The 26,604-nt window shown below is 37.8% G+C and overlaps 1 protein-coding gene across 2 annotated transcripts in view; it reads right to left on the reverse strand.

Moving 5' to 3' along the window:
• The window catches only part of ZPLD1 (zona pellucida like domain containing 1), a 664,056-nt gene that overhangs the window by 83,305 nt on the left and 554,147 nt on the right, over window positions 1–26,604 (reverse strand). For both annotated transcript variants that reach the window (XM_081543086.1, XM_081543076.1), the window contains one exon: window positions 2,702–2,753. The gene's annotated coding sequence lies outside the window, so the exon portion shown is untranslated. The remainder of the gene's footprint in view (window positions 1–2,701; window positions 2,754–26,604) is intronic.

The raw sequence follows: 26,604 nt of genomic DNA on the forward strand, positions 1-26,604 counted from the left end.
AAGCTGACATTCAATAGCACTTTGTGTATTGAGGAAAGGACAAAGGTTGATTTCCGCTGTAGTCTCACAAAGTTATCTCTCAGCAATGGAACTGCCTCCAGGTCTCATTGTGTGCCCTCTGCGCTTCGCTATGTATTATACAATTGCTTCCTGGATGATTTTATATCATTCAGTTTTATAGCACATATTTTCTAAAATAACTTCATAACTTAACTCATTGATAAGTCTTCTCCCTCCAGACACATACTTGAATGCAATCCCTGCTGGGGATTCTTCTTGTTCCCCAATGCTTCTCTAGTACTCAGAAGAAAGCCTGGCCTATATGAGGCACTCAATAATATATTTTGAATAAACGAACGAATGAAGAAAGACAGTGATGAATTACAGAAAATGTATTTGAAAGTAGGAAAAATATGTTTTCCTCAAAGTCAAAGCAAAAGGTAAATAAGACTAGCTTTAGCATAATTTTCTATTAAAAGTTCTAGCTTCTCACTAAAGCCCTGTATTATAAAGTAAGAATTTTGTTGTGATAACCCCTGTACTTGATAAAGTTTGTTGTTTAGTCTCATTTTCAGAGTTATTTTTTGTTTTAAGATGGACTTGATGTCATATAAATGAACTCTCACAAAAATATGTGCGTACACACACTGACTGCTTATTTTTTGGCTGCATGGCAGGGCGTGCAGAGTCTCAGTTACCCTTCCAGGGATGGAACCTGGGCTCCCTGCAGTGGGAGTGCAGAGTCTTAATCACTGGACCACCAGAAAGTCCCCACATTAATTTTTAAACTTTGCTTGATATACAATCAATTAATCCAGCAGCCAGAAAATAGTTTTTGACACCAGAGAGTATCCTGCACAAGTTTCTTTTACTATTCATTTTCAGTTGGCATGTAGGAATCTCATAGATGCACCCTAACAGTTTTCTGACTATAGAGATGGACTGTAGGAGTTGTAACAGGTTTCTCAGGTACTAACAAAAGCAGCTGTAGCTCTATGTCCTAATGGGATTCCAGGCCATGCAGCATTATAGACAAATTATAAATACAGATTCAGCCAAATTAATACAAATTCTTGTTTGAAAGAGGACCCAAACAAGCTTTACACATAAGTGCAATCAATTTCCCAACTCAACAAGTAATTTAACCAAATATTTCTAATCTCAAAAGTCTAAAAGCCAAATAAATTAGCCTTACTTCTTGATCAGCATAAATTTCTGGTTGATAAGTTAGCAAGCAACTACAAGACTACACCAAAGTTTTATTGTATTGTACCACAAAAAGGGAAAATGTCATTAAAGGAATGTTGAAGTTGTTATTTTAAGGTCATCAGTGGAAATGCTGCTACATTTTTGGTCATATATCACATGATATTTAAACCTCTGTTTTTTCAGGTATTTTTAGAGATTCCCCTTACATGCAAGATTTACTGATATATTCTAGACACTTTCAATTAAGAGATCATAATTACTACAATATTTATAGTACTACAATTTCTTGTGTTGTTTATTTACAAATGATCAAATCCAGAAGCTAGCTTTACTTGGTGTCCGATTAACTTTAGGAAAGCTTTTAAATTATCCTTAGATTTATAAGGCATTTCCTTGATTCTTAGATTACTTAGGCACACTCATTTCTGGAAATGCCTAATCAAAAGCATTAAATTTAAAATAATTGTAAATTGCAGTGCTGATGGCTATAAAAGTACAATTACTGTATCAGTTCACCAATATTGCCCTATTTGCCAATAAAAGCACTGAAACTGTGGTTTGTATTTCCAGCAAATCTATGTTGAAAGCCACATAATGGTAGGAAAAATCGTTCTAATCATATCACTATTGTCATAAGATGGGCCTATTACTTTTCAAACCAAGGATTCTAAAAAATGTCTAAGCTGGGCACATACTACAATAGTTCAATACACGTTCTAGGATGGTGGGAGTCTGTTTTGAACTCTTTAGTTAAACTGTGAGCATCACCGCTTTTCTAAGACAGGAAACAAACTGCAAAGACTATGAGGGATGGAAGGTAATGTAAATAAGTGATGTGAGCCACTTGATGAATGGGCACATGGGCACATTGAGTGGGAAGCTGGAACTCTGTCGAATGAAAGGGCACAAAGCTCTCCTCAAGGCGGCAATGGCTACACTCTTTCAGGAAACTTGCCATACAGGAATACATTACTCAACTTTGCCAGACATCCCAGTTTTTTCAAGAAAAGAGTAGATCAATATTTTTGTTTGTTGAATACTATAAATTTTATCCCAAATCTGGAAAGGAGTAATATCCAAATTTTATGTGCTTTCTCGTGTTTTTAAATCATTTGCACATATTTGTACTGAATATTTGCTTATTTAAATCTTTGAGCTACTAGTTTGCCACCTTGTCTAGAAGTCAGAAGAGTCAACTTTCTTACTATAAAAACATGAGACACTCTCCTGTTAAAATCTTGTTCTTTTTAGACAGTAGTGCCCAACTAACAGTAGTGGAATTTTCCTGTGTCACAGAGTGAATTTCTTATGCCCATTTATGCATTCATGATACTGAATGTCCTTGAAGTCCAAAATCACAGTTTCATGTGCATTTTTTTATCATATAAAACATACCATCGTGAAGGGGAAAAATGATACACTCAACGCACTATCTTGATGTTAGTTTTATGATAATCATTTCAAAGCAGATTGGTCATAACATCATACTTACTTTTTTGTCACATTCAGGAAGGTATTTCGTAACATTATCCTAAAAACAGAGGCTGAGAAAGAAAGAGCAAAATTAGCATTTTCTACTTTTTTTTTAAACCTATGTTTTTGACCTTCAGAAACATGTCATTTAAGGATGAGAAACAGTGTATATGGAAAAGTCTTTATTCCCTGAACTTCATGAATGGAAAAATAATCAATTTTTCTTCATCATTTTTTTAAAAAAGCTTTTAAATATTCTGCCTTCTAACCTCTCTCCATACAGCCAACATTAAACATATATGTAAATATATATTTAGGGAGAGAGAGCTTAGAAAAAAAAAGTATATACTCTACTTTTGGTTCTGCTTCTTTAGAGAATCCTGATTTATACAGTAATTAATTTTATACATATTGCTGCTAAATTGTATCTCCCTTATCTCATAACTTTATAGATGTTTTTTCTCAAAAGTTTTTATTTGCCTGCACTCAAAATAAAGGAATTTATATTTATTCATAATTAAACTTTATCTTACTACAGCCAACTTATTATTCTTGGCTGAATGATTCTTTTGGAGGCTTAACTCTATGCTTAACACTATCTGCCCAGATTTACCTCATATACAGAGGATACAATCATGCTTGCTTCATCAAGGCTAGTTTTTGAAGTCAGATTAATGTAAGAGTTATTTGGCTTTCAATGGAAATGGTCTACATCAGCTATAGCTACTGTGACTGTTGCACATCATGTTACTATTGTTTTTCCCAAGGATAAAAAGCTACCTTAATAACTCTTTTGAATCACACTAGACAAATTATGCTCAAATTGAATGACACAGATTATTCTTACCTAGCTTATTAAATTCTCAGGAGAGACTAAACTCTTTGAATGAATAATCTCAAACCAGCATGAATTGAGCCCACATACCCAAAGGAGATTTAGATCATCTGCTAATTCTGCTGGGCAAAGACTTTCTTTCTATTCTCTGAGCTTTGGAGAAGTATAATCAAATTTGCTTCCAGCTCCCATCTTCATATCCCATCGTTAAATGTGTAGTCTATGTAAAACTATACTTGTGTTATTTGAACCCAACGTACAATGTATTCCTTTCCCACAAAGAACATAGATGGATGTATTAAGAACACTGAAAGAGTATTTTGCAAATGAACACAATTCTTCCTTAGGATCTGATGTCTTTTGAAAACTATTTCCAAAAACATGTTAACCTATATTTAAAAAAATGACTAGTTTGAATAATTCTTTCCCTTTTGCCCAACAAATATTTTGGAAGGTGAAAGTTCTTACATTTTGAAATGTCACAGAAATCTATTCGTATTCTTATCTGACCACTCTTCCCACCACCCCACCACCACCCTCTTTCTGAAACGAGCATGTGCAGCAAGACTTTCATGAACAAGGAACCCATTCAGGATTCAGACACCTGGGCCAATTTCCACTCAACAGGTTTCCTATGCACTTGTAGATGCCAAACAGCAACTCTTGTTTCTCCAAAAGAATTCTTAATAGAGAGGGGATTACACTCTAAGTGGCTTCCTGATTTCACCATTTCTGAAGTTCAGTGTTAGGTTGCTGAAAGTTCACTTCATTTGTACCATCAGGAGCCTAACAAACTTTAGAAGCTGAGTGATGTAATATTTTTTGTGTGTACAGATGCAACATTGTAGTACCTAGCAATCTGTTACATAAAAGGCACATATACATTTTTGAGTATCTCTCTAATTTTTGAAGATAGTTCCATCACGTTCTGAATTTCAGCTTTAAATGAAGAGTGTGAGATGAAAATTATTACAACTTTAATAATAATCTGTATGGTAACATAAAGACAAAAGTAAAGAAATGCATGTATTTAAATACTGATTCTCAACAACTCTGTAAGCAAATATCTATTCATTATCTGAATATAAAAATTAAAATGTCGTCACAATGGTAATGCACTGGTAAATGTCTGGTCTATAGGTGCCAGAAGTCAGATTGTGTCAATGGTCCCACCTACTAATGTTCACTAAAGTCAGTGTACAATCAAGTTGAAAAAGGAAACAATGCATACTGAATGAGGAACTCTACAAATTATCAAACATGAAATTAACACTAAAACTATTGCCTTTAAGAATTTAATCAGTAATCTGGAAAATGAGTTTTATACAGATGTAATGAATTTCCAAGAATAATTTGTGCACTGTCCAATTCATGATATTAGGCTTGCATAAACCTTGCCTAGTGCCATCTTGGTAGTGATTTTTTCATCCCAGGCATTATCCAACATCTCCTGTGTTCTCTGAAGCATGAGACTGTCAAATATCCACATTTGAATCACATGATCATGCTAGGTTATTTGTGAAGATTAATTTTATTTATTTATCTATCTGGACCCACAGTTGAGCTCTCACCTTGAAATTAAAAGGAGCACTGCTGGAATAAACAACTTTGCTAGAGTCACTTTATAATCACTGCTTTGGCAACACATGGAAATTCCATAGACAAGGGTTATTTACTGATATTCATTCTAACTAATTTTCCTGTTTGTCAAGGAGGTATAGCTTCCTCCATTTTTAAGAAATGAAAGCTACAAAGACTGAGAAGGATCAGGAAACAAATACTCCATATAATCCGAAATTAAGGGATCACAATGAGAAGGCCGCACCCTGCAACACAGAGTAGCCCCTGCTCACTGCACTGCAGCTAGAGAAAGCCTCGTGCTCAGCAATGAAGACCCAGTGCAGTCAAAAATATTATAAAGAAATAAATTTTAAAAATTTAAAGGGGATCAAATTAATACTTTTGATAATTTAAAATGCTTTAAAATTAATTTTATTTAATTAATTTTTTATTTATTTAATTAATAGTTTTTATATTACAAGGGTGATATTTTGACCAGTGATATGTATAGGGCTGTTGTTGCCAAAAGCCACGTACTGTGTTCACCGAGGACTGACCCCAAGGTCTATTGTAATAGATATTCAGTTAATAAAATCTCTTAAGGATCAAGTGCATTGTTTCCCAAGCTCACGATATTATTACATTTGGTTTTCTTTTCAGTCATGGCTGAAGTAAGTGGTTTCTACCTACTTCTAAACTGATTTAAGAGATAAGTAAGAGAAACAGATACAAATATTGATGATACCTGTTTTATAATCATGGTATTCTAAAAAACATAAAGGACAAGAGTCAAACAATGAAAGAGGGATTTAGTTTAAGAGTCTATAAAGGAACATTCACACTGTCTTCAATATGAACACTGTCTTCAACAGCAACTTCAGCAAAAATGAAGAACACAGAGATTCTTCTTCTACTGTTTCTTCTCACTGCTCTTGAAAAAAATATGTTATAGAGTTGAAAAGAAAAGGTTAAGTGATAGGAATTTTTTTCTTTCCTGTAAGTATCTCAATGGTCTTCTGAGAATTTTTATTTCAAGTCTTAGTTCTTGCTTTCTAGAGAAATCATCCCTGTGCCTGACATTTTTAATCACCCTCAAATATCTATTCTCTCCCTTTCTAAATGAATACATATTAATTTAATGGGCAATATTTCTGTTTAAAAATACTTAGCTTTCCACACTCTTGTAAATCTGAAGGTGAGCATGTGACCATCCCTGGATGAAGAAGTATACACAACAGTTAAGGGTTGGACTTTTCAGAGCCTTGTCTTCCTAACAGAGCAAGCAAACCTAGTCCATGTATCTTTTGCCCTTTGTCTTTTCTCTTTCTTCCTTCCTAGAATTTAAAAGTGATATCTAGAAGGGCAATAGCTTTTTTGTAAATATGAGAATGGCCTTGCACTAAGGATGACAATGCTGAAAGCTTTGGGAAAGCTGAGATCCTGATGCTGTCATGTCACCATAACAATAACCCTGGATTACTGTCTGCCTCCAGACTCAGTGTTACATGAAAAATAAGATAAATAGAGCAAAATAAGATAATAAAATAAGTACACCAACTGAGGTTCTGTGGCCCAGCTGAATACAACCTTAACTCTCAGACTTCCTTTATGTGTCTCTGCGCCCTCTGGCTTGGGTGTTCTTCCTTATTTCCATGGCATCTCCTATAATCCCAAACAACACTTCCTGCCCCTCACTGCATCATAAATTTCAGGAAGACAGAAATCGTGTCAATCTTTTAATTGGTGATGTCCCTTGAACTTTGCACACATCTTCATAGCACATAGTAGGCACGCAATACATTTGATAGATGGGGAAATGATAAAGAAATGACTAAGTACAATTCCAATTTTTCTATATCTGCTGCTGCTGCTGCTGCTAAGTCGCTTCAGTCGTGTCCGACTCTGTGCGACCCCATAGACGGCAGCCCACCAGGCTCCGCCATCCCTGGGATTCTCCAGGCAAGAATACCGGAGTGGGTTGCCATTTCCTTCTCCAGTGCATGAAAAGGAAAAGTGAAAGTGAAGTCGCTCAGTCGTGTCCGACTCTCAGCGACCCCATGGACTGTAGCCTACCAGGCTCCTCCATCCATGGGATTTTCCAGGCAAGAATACTGGAGTGGGGTGCCATTACCTTCTCCGTTTCTATATCTACTACTAACAAATAATCCAAAACTTTTCATTTTACTTAGACTATTGCAGTAGCTTCCTCATGGTTCTCTCTGCATCCCATTGCTTAAAAATCCTCCCAGAGTTTTCCTATTACATTTATAATTAAATCTTAATCTTTTACACATTCTGTGAAGCTTAGTATGATCTGGCTTCTCTCTGCAGCTCTGGATATGCATGTTAAGGTACTTTAGTCGTGTCCTACTCTTTGTGACCCTGTGGACTTTAGACTACCATGCTCCTCTGTCCATGGGATTCTCCAGGCAAGAATACTGGAGTGGATTTCCATGCCCTCCTCCAGGGGATCTTCCCAACCCAGGGATCAAACTCATGTCTCTTACCTCTCCTGTATTGGCAGGCAGATTCTTTACCACTAGCCCCACCTGGGAAACTCTGGATATACCTGCATTCAATTTTTTTCACTGTATGCTAATTGAAGGCAGGAGGCTAAGGGGAGACAGAAGATGAGATGGTTGGATGGCATCCCCAACTCGATGGACATGAGTTTGAGCAAGATCTGGGAGTTGGTGATGGACAGGGAGGCCTGACGTGCTGCAGTCCATGGGGTTGCAAAGAGTCACACACAACTGAGCAACTGAACTGATATGCTAAGCATGCTGGTTTTCTTTCAGTTATTGAAACATTCCAAGCTCATTCTCACCTTAAGATCTCTATGCCAGATGTTTCATTTCCATAGATATCCACACAGCTGACTTCTTCTTGCCTTCCAGATCTCATTTCAGATCAGTTCCTCAGAGAAGTTACCACTGAAGAACTCTATCTAACGGAACTCATCAAGCTCTCTATTCCACAACCCTCTTGTAGAGTGGTTGAGAAAATGTTTTTATTTCTGCACAGCTAGGGATTTCTGAGACAATTTTATTGAAACTTGGATCCTGGGCTGCAGTGCAACCCTTAGAAGGTAATTTATGATTGAATAAATAATAAGAACTCCAGAGAGATTTACTTTCCAGAGGAACGTGTTTACATTTCAAGGGGAGTTGAGACTCAGGACTATAGAGACATTTCAAAAAGTGAGGGCCTAGGATTCTCCTCATTACTTTTCCGAGGAAACTCTCTCAAAAGAGGAAGGAAGACAGCTGCCCCTCTCTCCTATATAAATGCCAGATTCATTTTCTTTGGTGGGGAGTGGAGGGCTTACTCACCTAGAGTTCAGAACCAGTGCATGTGTGGAGTAGCATCTGGCTCCTATAGCATCGCCCTGGAGGGAGGACCACATAATACAAGGGAAACAGCACATTATTAATTGCTGTAAATAAGTAGTGATAAATCTCTGCTCCAGAAACCTCATGCTGGCTTTCAGGGTAGTATTAATAAATATAGTATAAAAAACCCTAATATTGCCTTTATTCTTTTACAGTTCTCATCATCTGATATTGGGTATTCACATTACTCAGAGTGGTCCTTGAGTTCAGAGTCTTTGTTAGGTTTACAACTCATGCCTCAAAGAGCTCCTAATAGGACATCGATAAGTACTAGAGGAATGAATAAATGAATCAATCACTGAAACAACAACTTTTGGAGAACTAGATTGAGTAGCTTTCAACTGATTTGGCTTAAAGTGGAGGGGAGATTAAAAACCTTGAAAAATAATTGCTTTTCACACATGACCTGCTAAAGCATAGTATATGTAACATATCTTTGAAAATTGAGATTTTCATAAATGTCTGAAATGAAGACTTTTTGGGTTGTCTTAACAAACTGATTTCCTTATGACTTAGCTACGGGCTGTGTACTTAATGAGATTTATATTTTATATAAAGATTGAATAATTTATATTTTATATATATATTGAATAATTTATCTGTATTCCTGGCCAGCTGCACAGAAGTTCAAATGAAAAGGACCAAACTAAAGCAACTTTAGTTCTTCCAAAGCTCTGAACAAAAACACAATTAGTTCCTCAGAGTTATGTAGCATAAGTTAAGCGGAAAATTTTAAAAGGTATACTTTAATAATTCCCAATCTCTATCATGAGTGCTGACAACAACTTAAATTTGAGGAAGACTACACCTTAATGACGTTGCAAGATGAGTTACTCCCAAAATAGCCTAAGCAGAATCTACAGAGTAGACTTAGTAAGCATCATACACTTGAATATTGAGAGAGATCTTCAGAAAACAATTGTTTTCATTTTGGGGGTGTTGATACTGAGCCCTTATTTCTGATAATACTTGCACTATTTGTTCAAGTTGATCATATCATTGTAGAAACAAAACAAAGATATCGATGGCATAAATATTTGACAAATGTAATTCTTAAAGCTTTCATTCAAAGAGAAAAATGAGTCCTGAATTATTGTGGTGGATTCAAGTATGGCTAGAATTAATTAGGCATTCTCTTTAAACTTTAAATATTTTAAACCATGGGTTAGAGTAAAAATTGTTTCTTCTTTAAGCACTGCTGAATGTAGTAAGTATTTTAAAATTTTTATCAAAGTAAGTCAGTTGAAATTACCCAGAATTTGAGGAGAAGGTAAATGTCCATCATGGATGGAAAAAGATACGATATATACAACAGAATATAACTCAGCTATAAAAAAAAAAATGAAATAATGCCATTTGCAGAAACAAGGATGGAACTAGAGATTATCATACTAAGTGAAGTAAATCAGACAGACAAAGACAAATATTATACTATATCCCTTATATATGGAATCTAAAAAATAATACAAATGAATTTATTGACAAAAAATAAATAGACTCACAGACATGGAAAATAAACTTTTGGTTACCAAAGGGTTAAGGTGGGAGGGGAAGAGGGATAAATTAGGAGTGTGGGATTTACAAATACACACTACTAAACATTGGGTCTGCCCAAAAGTTTCTTCGGGTTTTTCTGTAAGACACTACAGAAAAAGCTCAAACAAACTTTTTGGCCAACCCAATATATAATATATAAATGACAAGGACCAACTGTATTGTATAGGGAACTACATTGAGTGTCTTACAATAACCCAAAATGGAAAAGAATCTGATATATATATATGTACACACACATATATATGACACACTATATATATGTCACTTTGCTGTACACTTGAAATACCTGAAAATGTATCTCTTGGCATATATGTTATTACTTCTGAGGCAGCATGGGTTCCCTGATGTGTTAGTTCAGGTTCTCTGGATGAGGTGCTGAGGTGAAGTGAGGAGAGCAAGGGGTTCACTGAGGTTGGGGGTTAAGGCTGGGCATTGCCTGTGAAAAACAAGAGGGAGAAGCAAAAGAGAGCAGGAAAAGCTTTCAGACACAACACAAGTCTAACACTAAGGAAAGGGAAGTAGGGCGAGAGAAGAAATGGGCAAAGAAAGCCTCAGAGCGTGATGGGGAGGTCCAGAGCAAAGATGGCGGTTTGGAGAGCTTTCTTTGGTGGGGTGCAGAGGATCACGAGGAAAGAAGTGCCTCAGGTCAAACACGGAGAGGTTTCCTGAGGTCCTGCTGCTGGAAGTGCTCATCTAACTGAGAATACTTTCTTGAGGAGAGATCCACGGAGTACAACTCCATGACTACTGCCTGTGATCACATTAGTTATAAAAGCAACCCATGGATGTTAGAAAGCTAGGCATTTTTGTCAGATCCCATTATAGACTTAGGTTTCTAGGCCTCAGTTCTAGTATTTTTAAAGTGAGGGGACAGTTGATCATCATTAATGAGTATTTTATAATTAAATAGGATTAAAATATTTTTTTAAAAACTGTGTGGAGTAGAGAAATTTAGAGTTAGAAGAAATCATAAAAATTATTAGCTTAACCCTTTAATTTGACAAAGAGAAAACTGAGCCCCATAGGGACTAACTACCCAACATAACCATTGGACTAGTTACACCAGGGTAAAAATGGAGTCCATACCTTCTCACTGCCAATCCAGAGCTCTTTTTTTTTTTTTTAAACATTTCAATTTATTTATTTTTAACTGCAGGACAATTGCTTTACAATATTGTGTTAGTTTCTGCCATACATCAACATGAGTCAGTCATAAGTATACATATGCCCCCTCCCTCTTTTTCCCCCCTCCCACCCTATCACATTTCTCTAGGTTGTCACAAAGCCCCAGTTTGAGCTCCCTGAGTCATACAGCAAACTCTTACTGCGTATCTATTTTACATATGGTAGGGTATGTTTCCAAGCTACTCTACCTATTCATCCCACCCTCTCCTTCACCTCAGCCTGCTGTGTCCACAAGTCTGTTCTCTATGTCTGCATCTCCACTGTTGCCCTGAAAATAGGTTCATCAGTACCATCTTTCTAGATTCCATACATATGCATTAGTATACAATATTTGTTATTCTTTTTCTGGCTTCACTCTGTATAATAGGCTCTAAGTTCATCCACCTTATTAGAACTGACTCAAATGTGTTACTTTTATGGCTGAGTAATATTCTATTGTATATATGTACCACAGCTTCTTTATCCATTCATCTGTCAATGCACATGTAGGTTGCTTATCGTGCTGCAATGAACACTGGGGTACTTGTGTCTTTTTCAATTATGGTTTTCTCCGGGTACATGCCCAGTAGTGGGGTTGTTGCCAACCCAGTCCTCTTTTAAAGAGGCTGAACAAGACACAAAGAAAGAGAAACTTTATTTCACCAACAGTTCAGACTTCAAAAAAAAATATCCAGAATTGGGAGCATCTATTCTCTCACACTGATGGGGCAGTCTAGTAAAAGTTTGGAAAAGAAATCAGAACCACAAAAGCCATATGAAGTGAATCATATTACAGCTGACCCTTGAACAACATGGGTTTCAACTGCTTAGATCCACTTACACATAGATTCTTTCCCAGTAGTAAATACTGCTTGATGGAGCTGCAGTTGGTTGAATCTGTGGATTCAGAATCTGGATACAGGGAACCAAACCATGTATAAGAAGGGGTAGATTTTCAACTGAGCAGAGGGTTGGTATCCCTAGGTCCTGCATTGTTCAAAAGTCAACTGTCTTTGGTTTCCAATGAATAAGGAGGTGACACATTGATGAAAACTGCTTTAGATTTTATTTAACATATTTTACCTTTGAGTCCACAGTTCCCACCTTCTAAGGTGTGTCCATAGTCCTAAAACTGTAAATTCCTGTTCCTTTCACCAAAATTTCTGTCACCCAGACAACCCCAAATTTTCTGTTAGTTGTTTTTCTTTGCTTACCGCTATTGATAGTCAACATGGCTATCTGATTTAACTTACACATTTAAGTAAACATTCTGCTTCCACAAGGCAAAGGTATGTAATAACGAGAACTGAGAAATCATCTTGATCTTTGGACAAGTGTGAATAAGATCAGGTAAGCCAAAAACCTTGAAGAGCTGAGTAAAAGAGAGATGTACTCCATCCTTACTCCGCAAACCAGAGAGTAAGACAAATGAGTACATCTTAACAAGTTATTTATTTAGCAAATGTGTTCTTTGGCTAAATAAATTTTATTTATTATAAGATAAATAAGTATGGCAGATTGTAAGATAAATAAGTATGACACCTATTTGGAGATCACCATAATACTAAATGGGATTCTCTAGTGACTCAGATGATAAAGAATCTGCCTGCATTGCAGGAGACCCAGGTTCAATCCCTGAGTCAAAAAGATCCCTGGAGAAGGGAATGGCAACCCACCCCAGTATTCTCGCCTGGAGAATCCCATGGACAAAGCTGCCTGGCGGGCTACAGTTCATGGGATCGCAAAGAGACACGACTGCATGACTGAGCATGCATGAATATTACTAAATGCTTTTCTCATGAGTCTATTCCAGTTACAACATTCATAATACAGAAAATAGTAATCTATAGCCATTATCATTTTCAGGTAAATAAGTATTATAGCAGTGTGTTACAAGCTTGAAAGACACTGATGCCTTCCTAAAAATACCAAAAATTATTTTGTGTTTGAAGGACAAAAAAAGTATCTACTACTAAAGCTAAGTGGCCCTTGAGGGAAGGTATCTGAGACTACAGCTCTGATTTGGCACCTTCTGTTACATAAAATGTGACCTCATGTCTCAGAAGACCACTTGCTGAAGGAGTTCTGCCTACTGGCAACTACTACACTATGTGCTATCTCTAGGCAGAAAAGTAAAGAGCAACTTTTTTTAATCAAGGCATTTTTGGTTGAAATGGAAAAAGAATCACATGTAAGAGATACAGAAGAGTTAGTGTATCAAGCCCTGTCTTGGGTCTGGTCCCTACTTAGAGCTGTGTCACTGCTTAGATCTAGATTAGTTGAGATTTGTTGACAGAAGCAAGGAGAAATTCTGTCATGTGATGTGGAATCCTAACAAAAACTCCTGGAGTACAAAAGCAGAAGCACAAACCTAGATAGTGTACTTAAAAAAAGAGACATTACTTTGCCAACAAAGGTCTGTCTAGACAAAGCTATGGTTTTCCCAGTAGTCATGTATGGATGTGAGAGTTGGACCATAAAGAAGGCTGAGCGCCGAAGAACTGGTGCTTTTGAACTGTGATGCCAAAGGAGACTCTTGAGAGTCGCTTGGATTGCAAGGAGATCAAAACAGTCAATCATAAAGGAAATCAATCCTGAATATTCATTGGAAGGACTGATGCTGAAGCTGAGGCTCCAATAATTTGACTCTATGCATCTAGCACTGGCGCAGGAGCAGCTAGTGGAGGTTGGGCGGCCCAGGAGGGGCGAGCAGCAGAGAGAGGAGATATCCCACGGCCAAGGTCAGGAGCCGCGGCCGTGAGGACACACCCCACATCCAACGCAAAGAGCAGCAGCTTCGCTTTCCTGGAGCAGCCATGAAGAGAAACCCCACGTCCAAGGTAAGAGAAACCCAAGTAAGACAGTAGGCACTGAGAGAGGGCATCAGAGGGCAGACAGACTGAAAGCACAATCACAGAAAACTAGCCAATCTGATCACATGGACCACAGCCTTGTCTAACTCAGTGAAACTAAGCCATGCTGTGTGGGGCCACCCAAGACGGACGGGCCATGGTGGAGAGGTCTGACAGGATGCGGTCCACTGGAGAAGGGAATGGCAAACCACTTCAGTATTCTTCCCTTGAGAGCCCCATGAACAGTATGAAAAGGCAAAAAGATAACACACTGAAGGATGAACTCCCCAGGTCGGTAGGTGCCCAATATGCTACTGGAGATCAGTGGAGAAATAACTTAAGAAAGAATGAAGGGATGGTGCCAAGGCAAAAACAACACCCGGTTGTGGATGTGACTGGTGATAGAAGCAAGGTCTGATGCTGTAAAGAGCAATATTGCATAGGAACCTGGAATGGTAGGTCCATGAATCAAGGCAAACTGGAAGTGGTCAAACAGGAGATGGCAAGAGTGAACATCGATGTTCTAGGAATCAGCAAACTAAAATGGACTGGAATGGGTGAATTTAACTCAGATGACCATTTTATCTACTACTGTGGGCAGAAATCCCTTAGAAGAAATGGAGTAGCCATCATAGTCAACAAAAGAGTCCGAAATGCAGTACTTGGATACAATCTCAAAAATGACAGAATGATCTCTGTTCGTTTCCAAGGCAAACCATCAAATATCACGGTACTCCAAGTCTATATCCCGATCAGTAATGCTGAAGAAGCTGAAGTTGAACGGTTATATGAAGACCTACAAGACCTTTAAAACTAACACCCAAAAAAGATGTCCTTTGCATTATAGGGGACTGGAATGCAAAAGTAGCAAGTAAGGAAACACCTGGAATAACAGGCAAATTCAGCCTTGGAGTACAGAATGAAGCAAGGCAAAGGCTAATAGAGTTTTGCCAAGAGAACGCACAGGTCATAGCAAACACCCTCTTCCAACAACACAACAGAAGACTCTACACATGGACATCACCAGATGGCCAACAATGAAATCAGATTGATTATACTCTTTGCAGCCAAACATGGAGAAGCTCCATACAGTCAGCAAAAACAAGAACAGGAGCTGACTGTGGCTCAGATCATGAACTCCTTATTGCCAAATTCAGACTTAAATTGAAGAAAGTGGGGAAAACCACTAAACCATTCAAGTATGAGCTAAATCAAATCCCTGATGATTATACAGTGGAAGTGACAAATACATTCAAGGGATTAGATCTGATAGACAGAGTGCCTGACGAACTATGGACAGAAGTTCCTGACATTGTACAGGACACAGGGATCAAGACCATCCCCAGGAAAAAGAAATGCAAAAAAGCAAAATGGCTGTCTGAGGAGGGCTTACAAATAGCTGTGAAAAGAAGAGAAGTGAAAAGCAAAGAAAAGAAGAAAAGATATACCCATTTGTATACAGAGTTCCAAAGAACAGCAAGGAGAGATAAGAAAGCCTTCCTCAGAGATCAGTGCAAAGAAACAGAGGAAAACAATACAATGGGAAAGACTAGAGATCTCTTCAAGAAAATTAGAGATACCAAGGTAACATTTCATGCAAAGATAGGCTCAATAAAGGACAGAAATGGTATGGACCTAACAGAAGCAGAAGATATTAAAAAGAGGTGGCAAGAATACACAGAAGAACTGTACAAAAAAGATTTTCACAATCCGGATAATCATGATGGTGTGATCGCTCACCTGGAGCCAGACACCCTAGAATGTGAAGTCAAGTGGGCCTTAGGAAGCATCACTACAAACAAAGCTAGTGGAGGTGATGGAATTCCAGTTGAGCTATTTCAAATCCTGAAAGATGATGCTATGAAAGTGCTGCACTTAATATGTCAGCAAGTTTGGAAAACTAAGCAGTGGCCACAGGACTGGAAAAGGTCAGTTTTCATTGCAATCCCAAAGAAAGGAAATGCCAAAGAATGCTCAAACTACCACACAGTTGCACTCATTTCACATGCTAGTAAAGTAATCCTCAAAATTCTCCAAGCCAGTCATCCGCAATACGTGAACCATGAACTTCCAGATGTCCAAGCTGCATTTTGAAAAGGCAGAAGAATCAGAGATCAAATTGCCAACATCCACTGGATCATTGAAAAATCAAGAGAGTTCCAGAAAAAAAATCTATTTCTGCTTTATTGACTATGTGAAAGCCTTTGACTGTGTGGATCACAATAAGCTGTGGAAAATTCTGAAACAGATGGAAATACCAGATCACCTGACCTGTCTCTTGAAAAGTCTGTATGTATGTCAGGAAGCAACAGTTAGAACTGGACATGACAACAGACTTGTTCCAAATTGGAAAAGGAGTAGGTCAGGGCTGTATATTGTCACCCTGCTTATTTAACTTATATGCAGAGTACATCATGAGAAACACTGGGCTGGAGGAAGCACAAGCTGGAATCAAGATTGCTGGGAGAAATATCAATAACATCAGATATGCAGATGGCACCACCCTTATGGCAGGAAGTGAAGAGGAACTAAAAAGCCTCTTGATGAAAGTGAAAGAGAAGAGTGAAAAAGTTGGCTTAAAGCTCAACATTCAGAAAACTAAGATCATGGCATCTGGTCCCATCACTTCCTGGCAAGTAGATGGGGAAACAGTGAGAGACTTTATTTTGGGGTGCTCCAAAATCACTGCAGATGGTGACTGCAGCCATGAAATTAAAAGACGCTTACTCCTTGGAAGGGAAGTTATGACCAACCTAGACAGCATATTAAAAAGCAGAGACATTATTTTGCCGACAAAGGTCCGTCTAATCAAGGCTATTGTTTTTCCAGTAGTCATGTCTGGATGTGAAAGTTGGACTATAAAGAAAGCTGAATGCCGAAGAATTGATGCTTTTGAACTGTGGTGTTGAAGACTCTTGAAAGTCCCTTGGACTGCAAGGAGATCCAACCAGTCCATCCTAAAAGAGATCAGTCCTGGGTGTTCATTGGAAGGTCTGATGTTGAAGCTGAAACTCCAATACTTTGGCCACTGATGGGAAGAGCTGACTCATTAGAAAAGACCCTGATTTTGGGTAAGATTGTGGGCAGGAAGAGAAGGGGATGACAGAGAATGAGATGGTTGGATGGCATCACCAACTCAATGGGTATGAGTTGGGGTGGGCTCCTGGAGTTGATGATGGACAGGGAGGCCTGGCGTGCTGCGATTCATGGGGTCACAAAGAGTCAGACACGACTGAGCAACTGAACTGAACTGAACTGATACATCTGATGCGTAGAGCTGATTCATTAGAAAAGACCCTGATGCTACGAAAGATTAAAGGCAGGAGGAGAAGGGGATGACAGAGGATGAGATGGTTGGATGGCATCACCAACTTAATGAACATAAGTTTGAACAAACTCCTGGAGATGGTGAAGGATAGCGATGTCTGGCATGCTGCAGTCCATGGGGTCGCAAAGAGTCACACACAACTGAGCAACTGTCCAACAACTATAATTTACTATCAACTCACCCTTACCTAAAACATTATCTCAATCTTAGTTTTGGTTAACACAAAGTCTCTGGTTTTGTTCTCTGGAACAGTTTCTACACCTTCTAGAATTTCTAACTGAATGCTTACAGGAGGGCAGAGTACTCAGGCAACCTGTGCTTCAAAAGGTTCAAAATGAAAAGGCAGAGTAAAATAAATCAGTTTGGCTACTTAGTGGTAAATGCTTCATTTTCTTGCTGTATTTACCCTTCCGACCCAAAGGAATATAATATATATCCTCTCACTGCATTCTTAATAAGGTTATTTACACAGAATATCCAATGTGTTTGTGCCCTATGCAATAAATTCTCAGCTCTGAAATGTGTGTGAGAATGTAGACATCATTATTGTAGGAATTAAACTTCTAAATCAGGAGCACCCTTATTGAAACTCTAGATTTTGATTATTCAAGAGTGGCACAGAATATAGTCAGTTTTGTGTAGATTTATAATAATCAGCCTTGCAAATAGCCACTGACTATGAATAAGTAATGATATTTTGGCAACAAGTGAAGAATTCTGACCTCATTTCTAAAATATTTCTGTGTTGCTTTGTAATTTCCAGTGCCAGCAGAAGAAAAAAATTACTGCTGTATCTCAATGTATAGAATTAAGGGCTTCATCATCAGTAGTGATTGTGTTTTGAGCTGGCTGAGCTGAACAAATCAGAAGGAAGAAACACAGAGTAGAACTTTTTCAACACTACCTCTTATTGTCTCTAGTGTATTCTAATATTTTCCACAGATATTCTTCTAAGTCTCAACCTCCACTCAACAACACGTATGTCACTTCAATGACCGCAACTAAGATATACCAGGATAAATTAGAATTTTATTATTTCCTGATTCATTAAGAAGCTACAGAAATCTAAGAGAAGAATGAAGCTACTAAGTTTTAGTCCTAAAGCAAAGGCTCAAAGGAAAAACAAGTGTTTTCTCACTTAGGAAAAAGCCTGAGATACATCACCTGACTTTAATTTCAGTCAGTTTCCTAACAAAGGGAAGATCTTGAAGATTAACAAGGGACTCGGTGATTCTACTTCTGCTTCTCCCTCCTCCAGTTCATGATAGCTATCTCCTCTTCTTTGCACCTTGAAGAGACACGAGGGGAGGATATTTCAGAACCTATTATGAAGAAGAATATTTAAAAGCTTTTACCTTGGAAGCAAAAGCCCATTAATCAGAGCAACAGGGAAAAGGTGGAAGGAGAATTTCCCCCTCTTCCATATGAATACCTACAGAATTACAGTAGCCACAATAATAAATACAGATCCCACTGTTGATCATAGTATAGGTGGAGTTACAAGGGTGTATTTATTTGTGAAAATTGTACATCTGAAATTTGTATATTTCAATGTCTTTATACTATAACTCAGAAAGAGCTGCAAATATTACTAGTAATAATTGAGTAGGGGTGGGGAGTGGGTGGGACCAAAAATAAAAGATGAATGGCTGAATATTGATAATATTTTAAGCTGGGTGATGGATACACAGGAGTTCATTATACTATTTTATTTATTATGCATGTGCTTGAAATTTCTTATAATATGAAGTTAACAATGTTGTTTCAGTTTTATCTCCTACTCACAGCCCAACTTTTATCAATATGAGGATTGTGATTAAAATGTACTCATATATTTGATGTTTATCAATGCAGGATGAAGACAACACATTCACACAATCCAACCTGAAGGAAAGAGCTGGATATGTTTTTCTTTTTTTCAATTCTGAGTCTTTGCTTGAATAAGATGGGACATTAAAGAAGCTTGCTCATAATCATCAAAGAGTCTATTGCCTCTGGAAGTGAGGGACACGAAATGAACAATTATACATGGTCAGAGTTTTTTCAATCTGTGGTGTTGTATGTATTTCCTTATACCACGTCTGGATTTAGCAAAGTCTCTTCAACTACTTAAGTAGCTTTTTATGTATTCTACTATCGCCAACATTCCCTGATTAGGAACACTCAGTTTCTGTACATTATACAACATCCTATTTGACGTACCAATATGCAAATACTGAATTTTGGTACCATCCCAACCAAAGATGAAACTGCTTTATCTATAGACATGTTTTCATATTACATGAGAAAGGGTTCGTGCTCAATAAAATGAATGAATAAATGGAAGAGAGATATTTAAATGGTTAAAAGAACTGTTTAATGGATTTCAAAGATGGGAATAAAGGAAAGTAGTAAAATACTTAAGCAAAAGCATTTGTAATGATTTTAAAAATTAAGTTCATTTGAAAGCATTTATGGAGTTATTGTGGGCAAGAAATGCCACAATATACTAAGGCTTTTAAACATTACATATTTGTTACTTCTAAAAAGGACTATTGGTTTAAGAGCTGCTAAAGGAAGTAGTCAAATGTCTAGGAAAAAAATTTTCTTTGCTAACAATACATTTATTACATGGATAACCTTAAGTTCTTAAGTTTGGATAAAACTTGTTTCAAAAGATCTAAACCTCAAAACCTAAAATGAGACAAAAAGGTTTGTGGAGTCTAAATCACCTGAATAATTACTTTTTATTGCCCCTTTCCTTTAGCTTTTATGTCAAATATTGAGTAGCAACAGCATGAGAATTCAAATAATTCTAACCACTCATAAACAAAGGGCTGCATCAAATTTGTTCTAAGCCTTCTATATGATGACTATCTTTTTACAACAAAGAGTAACAAGACAATAACTACCAGTATTAAAGACTCAACTTAATAAGTTAAAATTTATACAAAGTCAACTAATTTTGGAAAAGTTGTGGGTCATGGTACCTAAATGCTTAATCCCTCATTTCAAAGAGCTCTATATACAGTCAATGCCCTCTCCCTAGGAACCAGACTAAAAGAAGTACCTGAAATCTTTTAAGGCATCTCACATAAACGTCCAGTCAATTAAATGAGTGTCCATAACATGCAAAGCTTCCAAAAAAGATCAGAATAAAATCTTCCTAGCACTGTGTGCACTGTTGAAACACTTAGCTGTGCAGCAACAAAAACAAAAAAAATTGTGCAGGCTTGTCAAATGCTACTGTGCAAGGGTATGAAAACATCAATAATGACTGCACTTAGAAATTTAATTTCAGCAATCTTTTGTGATATATGTATATGGATCATATATAAATGGATCACTGCTTTGCTCATTACAGAGGAAGTGTACTGAGGCTGACATGGCAGATAGACTGACCATATAACCCCAATTTTCTCTTACTGGCAACTTTTTGATGCTTTTTTCCTCCAAGGCTATAGTTTGTTTTCTTCTTAGAGTCAGCTTAACAATGAGTTGTAATGGAAATATTACCTTAAAATTGTTTAGTCATGGGTTCAGTTGGTTAGAAAACAGCTAACCAAGCCAAGGTCACAGGTTCATCCTGATTTGAGATTCATATGGAAGTAAAATATTTCACACTGGAGATCAGCTCCTGCTAAGGGTCAGTAGCCTCCTGTTGGAATATCATAGGCTAAAGGGATACTGGTTCAAAAAATGGAGAGAGGAACAGATCCTATTAGCTCTTGTGGATAGTCAGTAACATAATCATTCTGCTGAGTGAGTTGCTGAATGCAATTTGGAAATAAGAAGGGGGGTGTGACAACATCTATGTGCTTGAGCACCGCACAATCCCAGTGAGAGAAGGAAGACATATAAGAGACAAATAGTAAATTATAAGGTGTAGCATATTCTCAGGTGGTGCAGTGGTTAAGAATCCACCTACCAATGCAGGAGACACAAGAGAGACAGATTCAATCCCTGGGTTAGGAATATCCCCTAGAGAGGAAATAGCAACACATTCCTGGAAAACTCCATGGACAGAGAGCCTGGCAGGCTATAGTCTATGGGGTAGCAACGAGTCAGATATGACTGAGAGCACACACAAACACAGAATATTTTGGGGTCAATAGTGCAGCCAGTAAGTGTGGAAGGAGTGAAGAAAAGGGAAAAATGGTCTTTTTTTGGTGTAGTCAGAAGAAACACGAGGAGGCACCTTGGTTCTTGCCCTTCTAAGCATAAAGAAGGCAGAGAGGGAGTATTCAGTTAATAGAACACTCTGGCTTATTCCCATAGAGAAGCTTGGGATGCTCCATTCAGCCAAAAATATAGCTCAGGCTTTTCAGTGTGCATAGCAGGGGGTCAGCTCTTCTTTTTATTCCATACCACTAAGGCTCTGGCTCATTCTTTAGTTAGTTACAAGGAATGTACAAGGTTGTGTTCAGAAAATAATTCATATCTAAAGACCTGCTGAGAAAAGTACACATCAAGGAAAATCATTTAAGACAACCAATCCTGAAGGCTTTCGAAGCTCTATCCTTGGATCAAGTTCAGTTCAGTTCAGTTCAGTCACTCAGTCATGTCCGACTCTTGGCAACCTGATGGACCACAGCACGCCAGGCCTCCCTATCCATCACCAATTCCTGGAGTCTACTCAAACTCATCTTCATTGAGTCAGTGATGCAATCCAACCATCTCATCCTCTGTCATCCCCTTCTCCTCCTGCCCTCAATCTTTCCCAGCATCAGGGTCTTCTCAAATGAGTCAGCTCTTTGCAACAGGTGGCCAAAGTATTGGAGTTTCAGCTTCAACATCAGTCCTTCTAATGAATACCAAGGGCTCTTTTAGGATGGACTGGTTGGATCTCCTTGCAGTCCAAGGGACTCTCAAGAGTCTTCTCCAACTCCACAGTTCAAAAGCCATCACTTCTTCGGCACTCAGCTTCCTGTATGATCCAACTCTCACATCCATACATGACTACTGGAAAAACCATAGCCTTGACTAGATGGACCTTTGTTGACAAAGTAACGTCTCTGCTTTTCAATATGCTGTCTAGGTTGGTCATAACTTTCCTTCCAAGGAGTAAGCGTCTTTTAATTTCATGGCTGCAGTCACCATCTGCAGTGATTTTGGAGCCCCCCCAAATAAAGTCTCTCACTGTTTCCACTGTTTCGCCATCTATTTGCCAGGAAGTGATGGGACCAGATGCCATGATCTTAGTTTTAGGAATGTTGAGTTTTAAGCCAACTTTTTCACTCTCCTCTTTCACTTTCACCCAGAGGCTCTTTAATTCTTCTTCACTTTCTGCCATAAAGGTGGTGTCATCTGCATGTCTGAGGTTCTTGATATTTCTCCCGGCAATCTTGATTCCAGCTTGTGCTTCCTCCAGCCCAGCGTTTCTCATGATGTACTCTACATATAAGTTAAATAAGCAGGGTGACAATATACAGCCTTGACATACTCCTTTCCTGATTTTGAACCAATCTGTTATTCCATGTCCAGTTCTAACTGTTGCTTCCTGACCTTCATACAAGTTTCTCAAGAGGCAGGTCAGGTGGTCTGGTATTCCCATCAAGTTAGAGCTTCATAAAGCTACACATTATCAGTACCTTAGCTTCAGTTCAGTTCAGTTCAGTCGCCGCCTCTTTGCAACCCCATGGACTGCAGCACATCAGGCTTCCCTGTCCATTACCAACTCCTGGAGCTTATTCAAACTCATGTCCATTGAGTCAGTGATGACATCCAATCATCTCTTCTTCTGTCATCCCCTTCTCCTCCCACCTTCAATCATTCCCAGCATCAGGGTCTTTTCAAATGAGTCAGTTCTTCACATCAGATGGCCAAAGTATTGGAATTTCAACTTCTGCATCAGTCCTTCCAATGAATATTCAGGACTGATTTCCTTTAGGATGGGTTGGTTGGATCTCCTTGCAGTCCAAGGGACTCTCAAGAGTCTCCTCCAACACCAGAGTTCAAAAGCATCAATTCTTTGACAATCAGCTTTCTTTATAGTCCAACTCTCACATCCATACATGGCTACTGGGAAAACCAAACATTTGGCTAGACGGACTTTTGTTGGCAAAGTAATATTTCTGCTTTTTAATATGCTCCCTTTAAAAATGTCCTTCACTGAATTATGCTTTAAAATTAAAACTCTCTGAGTAGAACAGTAGTCACCAAGAGCTGATGAGAAAAATGAGGTGACGTTAGTCAAATGTACAAGCTTTCACTTACAAGATGAATAAGTTCTGGGATCTAATATACAGCATGCTACAGTCCATGGGGTTGCAAAGAGTCGGATATGACTGAACAACAACAATATACATCATGATGACTATGGTTAATAATACTATATTATATGCTTGAAATTTTCTGAAAGAATAGGTCTTCCACATTCACACACACAAAAAATCAATATGTGAGGTGATGGATGTGTTCATTAACCTGATTGAGATAATTATTTCACACCATACATTTTGATATATGGTATTCATATATCAAACCATCATTGTAGCACTCCTTAAATATATAGTTTTCATTTGCCAATTTTACCTAAATAAAGCTGTAAAAAATAAAATGAAATAAAATTAAACTTTCTGGCTTGGCAAAATTTATAAAAATTAATCATGCCATATCCTTTGATCTTGTAATTTTAATTCATGCAATTATTTTTATAAATAATCTCCTTTAATTATGTTGATATGTATAAGTAGTCATTCATATTGCAGATGTATTTTTCATTTTTGTAGTTAGAAGACACTGGGCAGAATCTGAATGCCTACTGGAAGAAGACAGGTTAACTGAATTAAGTTGCATCCATAAGATAAATACCATGCAGTCATTAAAAAAAGGATGGTGTATGTCTATACACACTGACCTAGAACTAGAAAACTAGAAGCTAATATCTGAACAACGAGAAGGGGCTATTCACATGAAAGTCTAGGTTTAGAACATGCTAGAGTTAGTCAACAACAAAAGCAAAACACCCTGAATATACTATTAAGAAGGTCTTTAATGACTGAAGTGAAGTGGATGAGGAAGGGAAAGAGATGAAGATTGAGATCTGAGTGTGACATGCGAGAGAAGTCATGACATCATACCCTAAATATAATGGGAACCAGTAGAATATTTTAACCAGATACTGTGGTTTATGTTTTAAAAGATTCACTCTACCCTATGTACAGTACTTGAATAGTATAAGCTAACAGTGGAGGGGGAATACAAATGTAGGTGGCCACTGCTACAGGTCATGCAAGAGGCTTGGAGTGGTGTCAGAGCAAACACGGGTAAGTAAATAGTTTGGGGAAACATTCTGGAGATAAATGCCTGTTTTCCCTTCCTTTACATAGTTCTTGTTTATTTATAATGTAATGGTGTTGTATAACTGAATTTTATTATCCCATCTTGTAACCTTTTTGAAAGCAGTTTGGGAATATAAAGTTCTAAAGAAAAGATCGTGTGCGTGTGTGTGTGTGTGTGTGTGGTTGTAAAGGTAAGAGCTAGGTAGCAACAGCATGAATAAGCATGTAGAAAAAGCAAAAGCCAAGAATCCAATGGGCTTGTCTTCAGACTTGTGCTATTGAAGAGTCTCTTTATATTTAAAAGGGTGTGAGCATTAATAGCTATGCTCACAGTAATCTGAAGATAAAAGTTATTAATAGTGCACAGCACAATGTCTAGCACATTGAAGATGGTCAGCAATTGCTTGGTATTTAAAATGGGAGGACTTTGGATGCCATACCATGGGAAGACATGGGGATTTTTGAATAGGAAGATTGAGTGTAAAGCAGGGTTTTCAGAAGTTCGTATATAGGTAGTTTCAGAAGACAGTGTAAAAGGAGAAAGGTCAGTTAGAAGATTATTGCATTCTTCACAACATCTATATTAGAAAGGGAAAAAAGAGATCTCATTATCACCATGAACAGACAAAGAAAAGAATGACTCACCTCAGGTCAAACAACAAATCAGGGGCAGAAGTGAAATCAGGTTGGAATATCACACTTCCTCATCTAAGTATGATAATTCTCTAGACCACTGCTGCCTACATTATTCAAATATGGTACATGAATCTGACCTTTTTCAAATATTAAAGCTCACTGCAACCTGCTAGATAAATAATGTACCAAAGGTCAGAGAATAGTGAAAATAGTGGCTTCTCTCAAGTTTCTAAATTTTTTCCCTTCTTTGACATTTGTCTCTAATTTCCAATTTTCTTCTAAAGCCAAAGCATCTATTTAAATGGCTCCAAACTATTCCTCTTTGCTCTTTCTGGACCTACACATGTATGTGTCTATAAAGCATGTGCGAGCGCATTCAAACATGCGTTTATTTCTAAAGTGAAAGTGATCCATCATCATTAACCCAACTGTGCAAAAAATGCTGAAGAGACATTATCATTTGGTTTGCCATACCTTTGGAACAAGTAAAGGTTTTAACGGGGCTTCCCTGATGGCTCAGATGGTAAAGAATCTGCCTGCAGTGCAGGAGACTTGGGTTCTATCCCTGGGTCAGGAAGATCCCCTGGAGAAGGGAATGGCATCCACTCCATTATTCTTGCCTGGAGAATTCCATGGACAGAGGACCTAGGAGGCTACAGTCCACACACAGAGTCTCCAAGAGTCAGACACGACTGAGTGACTAACACTTTAGTTTCACTTTCAAAGGTTTAACAAATACCTTTAGAGGAAACGTAATCAGTAAATGTGAGAATTTAAAAGCCTTGCTGCTTAGTGAAAGGGATAGCCTAACCTATAGAAACAAAATCATTTAAAATTTTTCAGTAAAAAATTGCTATAATTTCACTGAGATACAGTGCCTATTCAAGATCAGAGAAATGTGAGTGAGGTAGTATCCAGAATAAGTAGTAGATAATGTCATCTTCTAGATTGACTCAGCAATAAGGAGTAGTAACTCACATGGGCTCTATGCAATTGTGTTACCCCAGACCTAGAAACATACCTTTGGGGACAGAATAGAGGAACCTACATAACAAAGACCAAATATCCCTGCTCTTCAAATTTTAAGACTTTTAATGCTTAAAATACTTCATCAGAGCTCTCCTACTCTTTTCCAAATTTGCCCATGACAAAGAGTCTCTTTTTGACTAAAATTTAGTTAGACTTCTCTTAGCCTTTTTGTTGAGATGGTGTTGACCTTGGCTTTTCATGTTCATCCCTGCTAAATCGAATTTTAGCGAGAACTCTGCTAAGTCATTCCTACATCATTAATATGTGATCACTCTTCAGCTCTGATCAAGTTCTTATCCCTCACTTT

Source organism: Giraffa tippelskirchi, chromosome 2, assembly GCF_054371585.1.
Source record: "Giraffa tippelskirchi isolate mGirTip1 chromosome 2, T2T-mGirTip1v1.2.pri, whole genome shotgun sequence".
Classification (NCBI taxonomy): domain Eukaryota; kingdom Metazoa; phylum Chordata; class Mammalia; order Artiodactyla; family Giraffidae; genus Giraffa; species Giraffa tippelskirchi.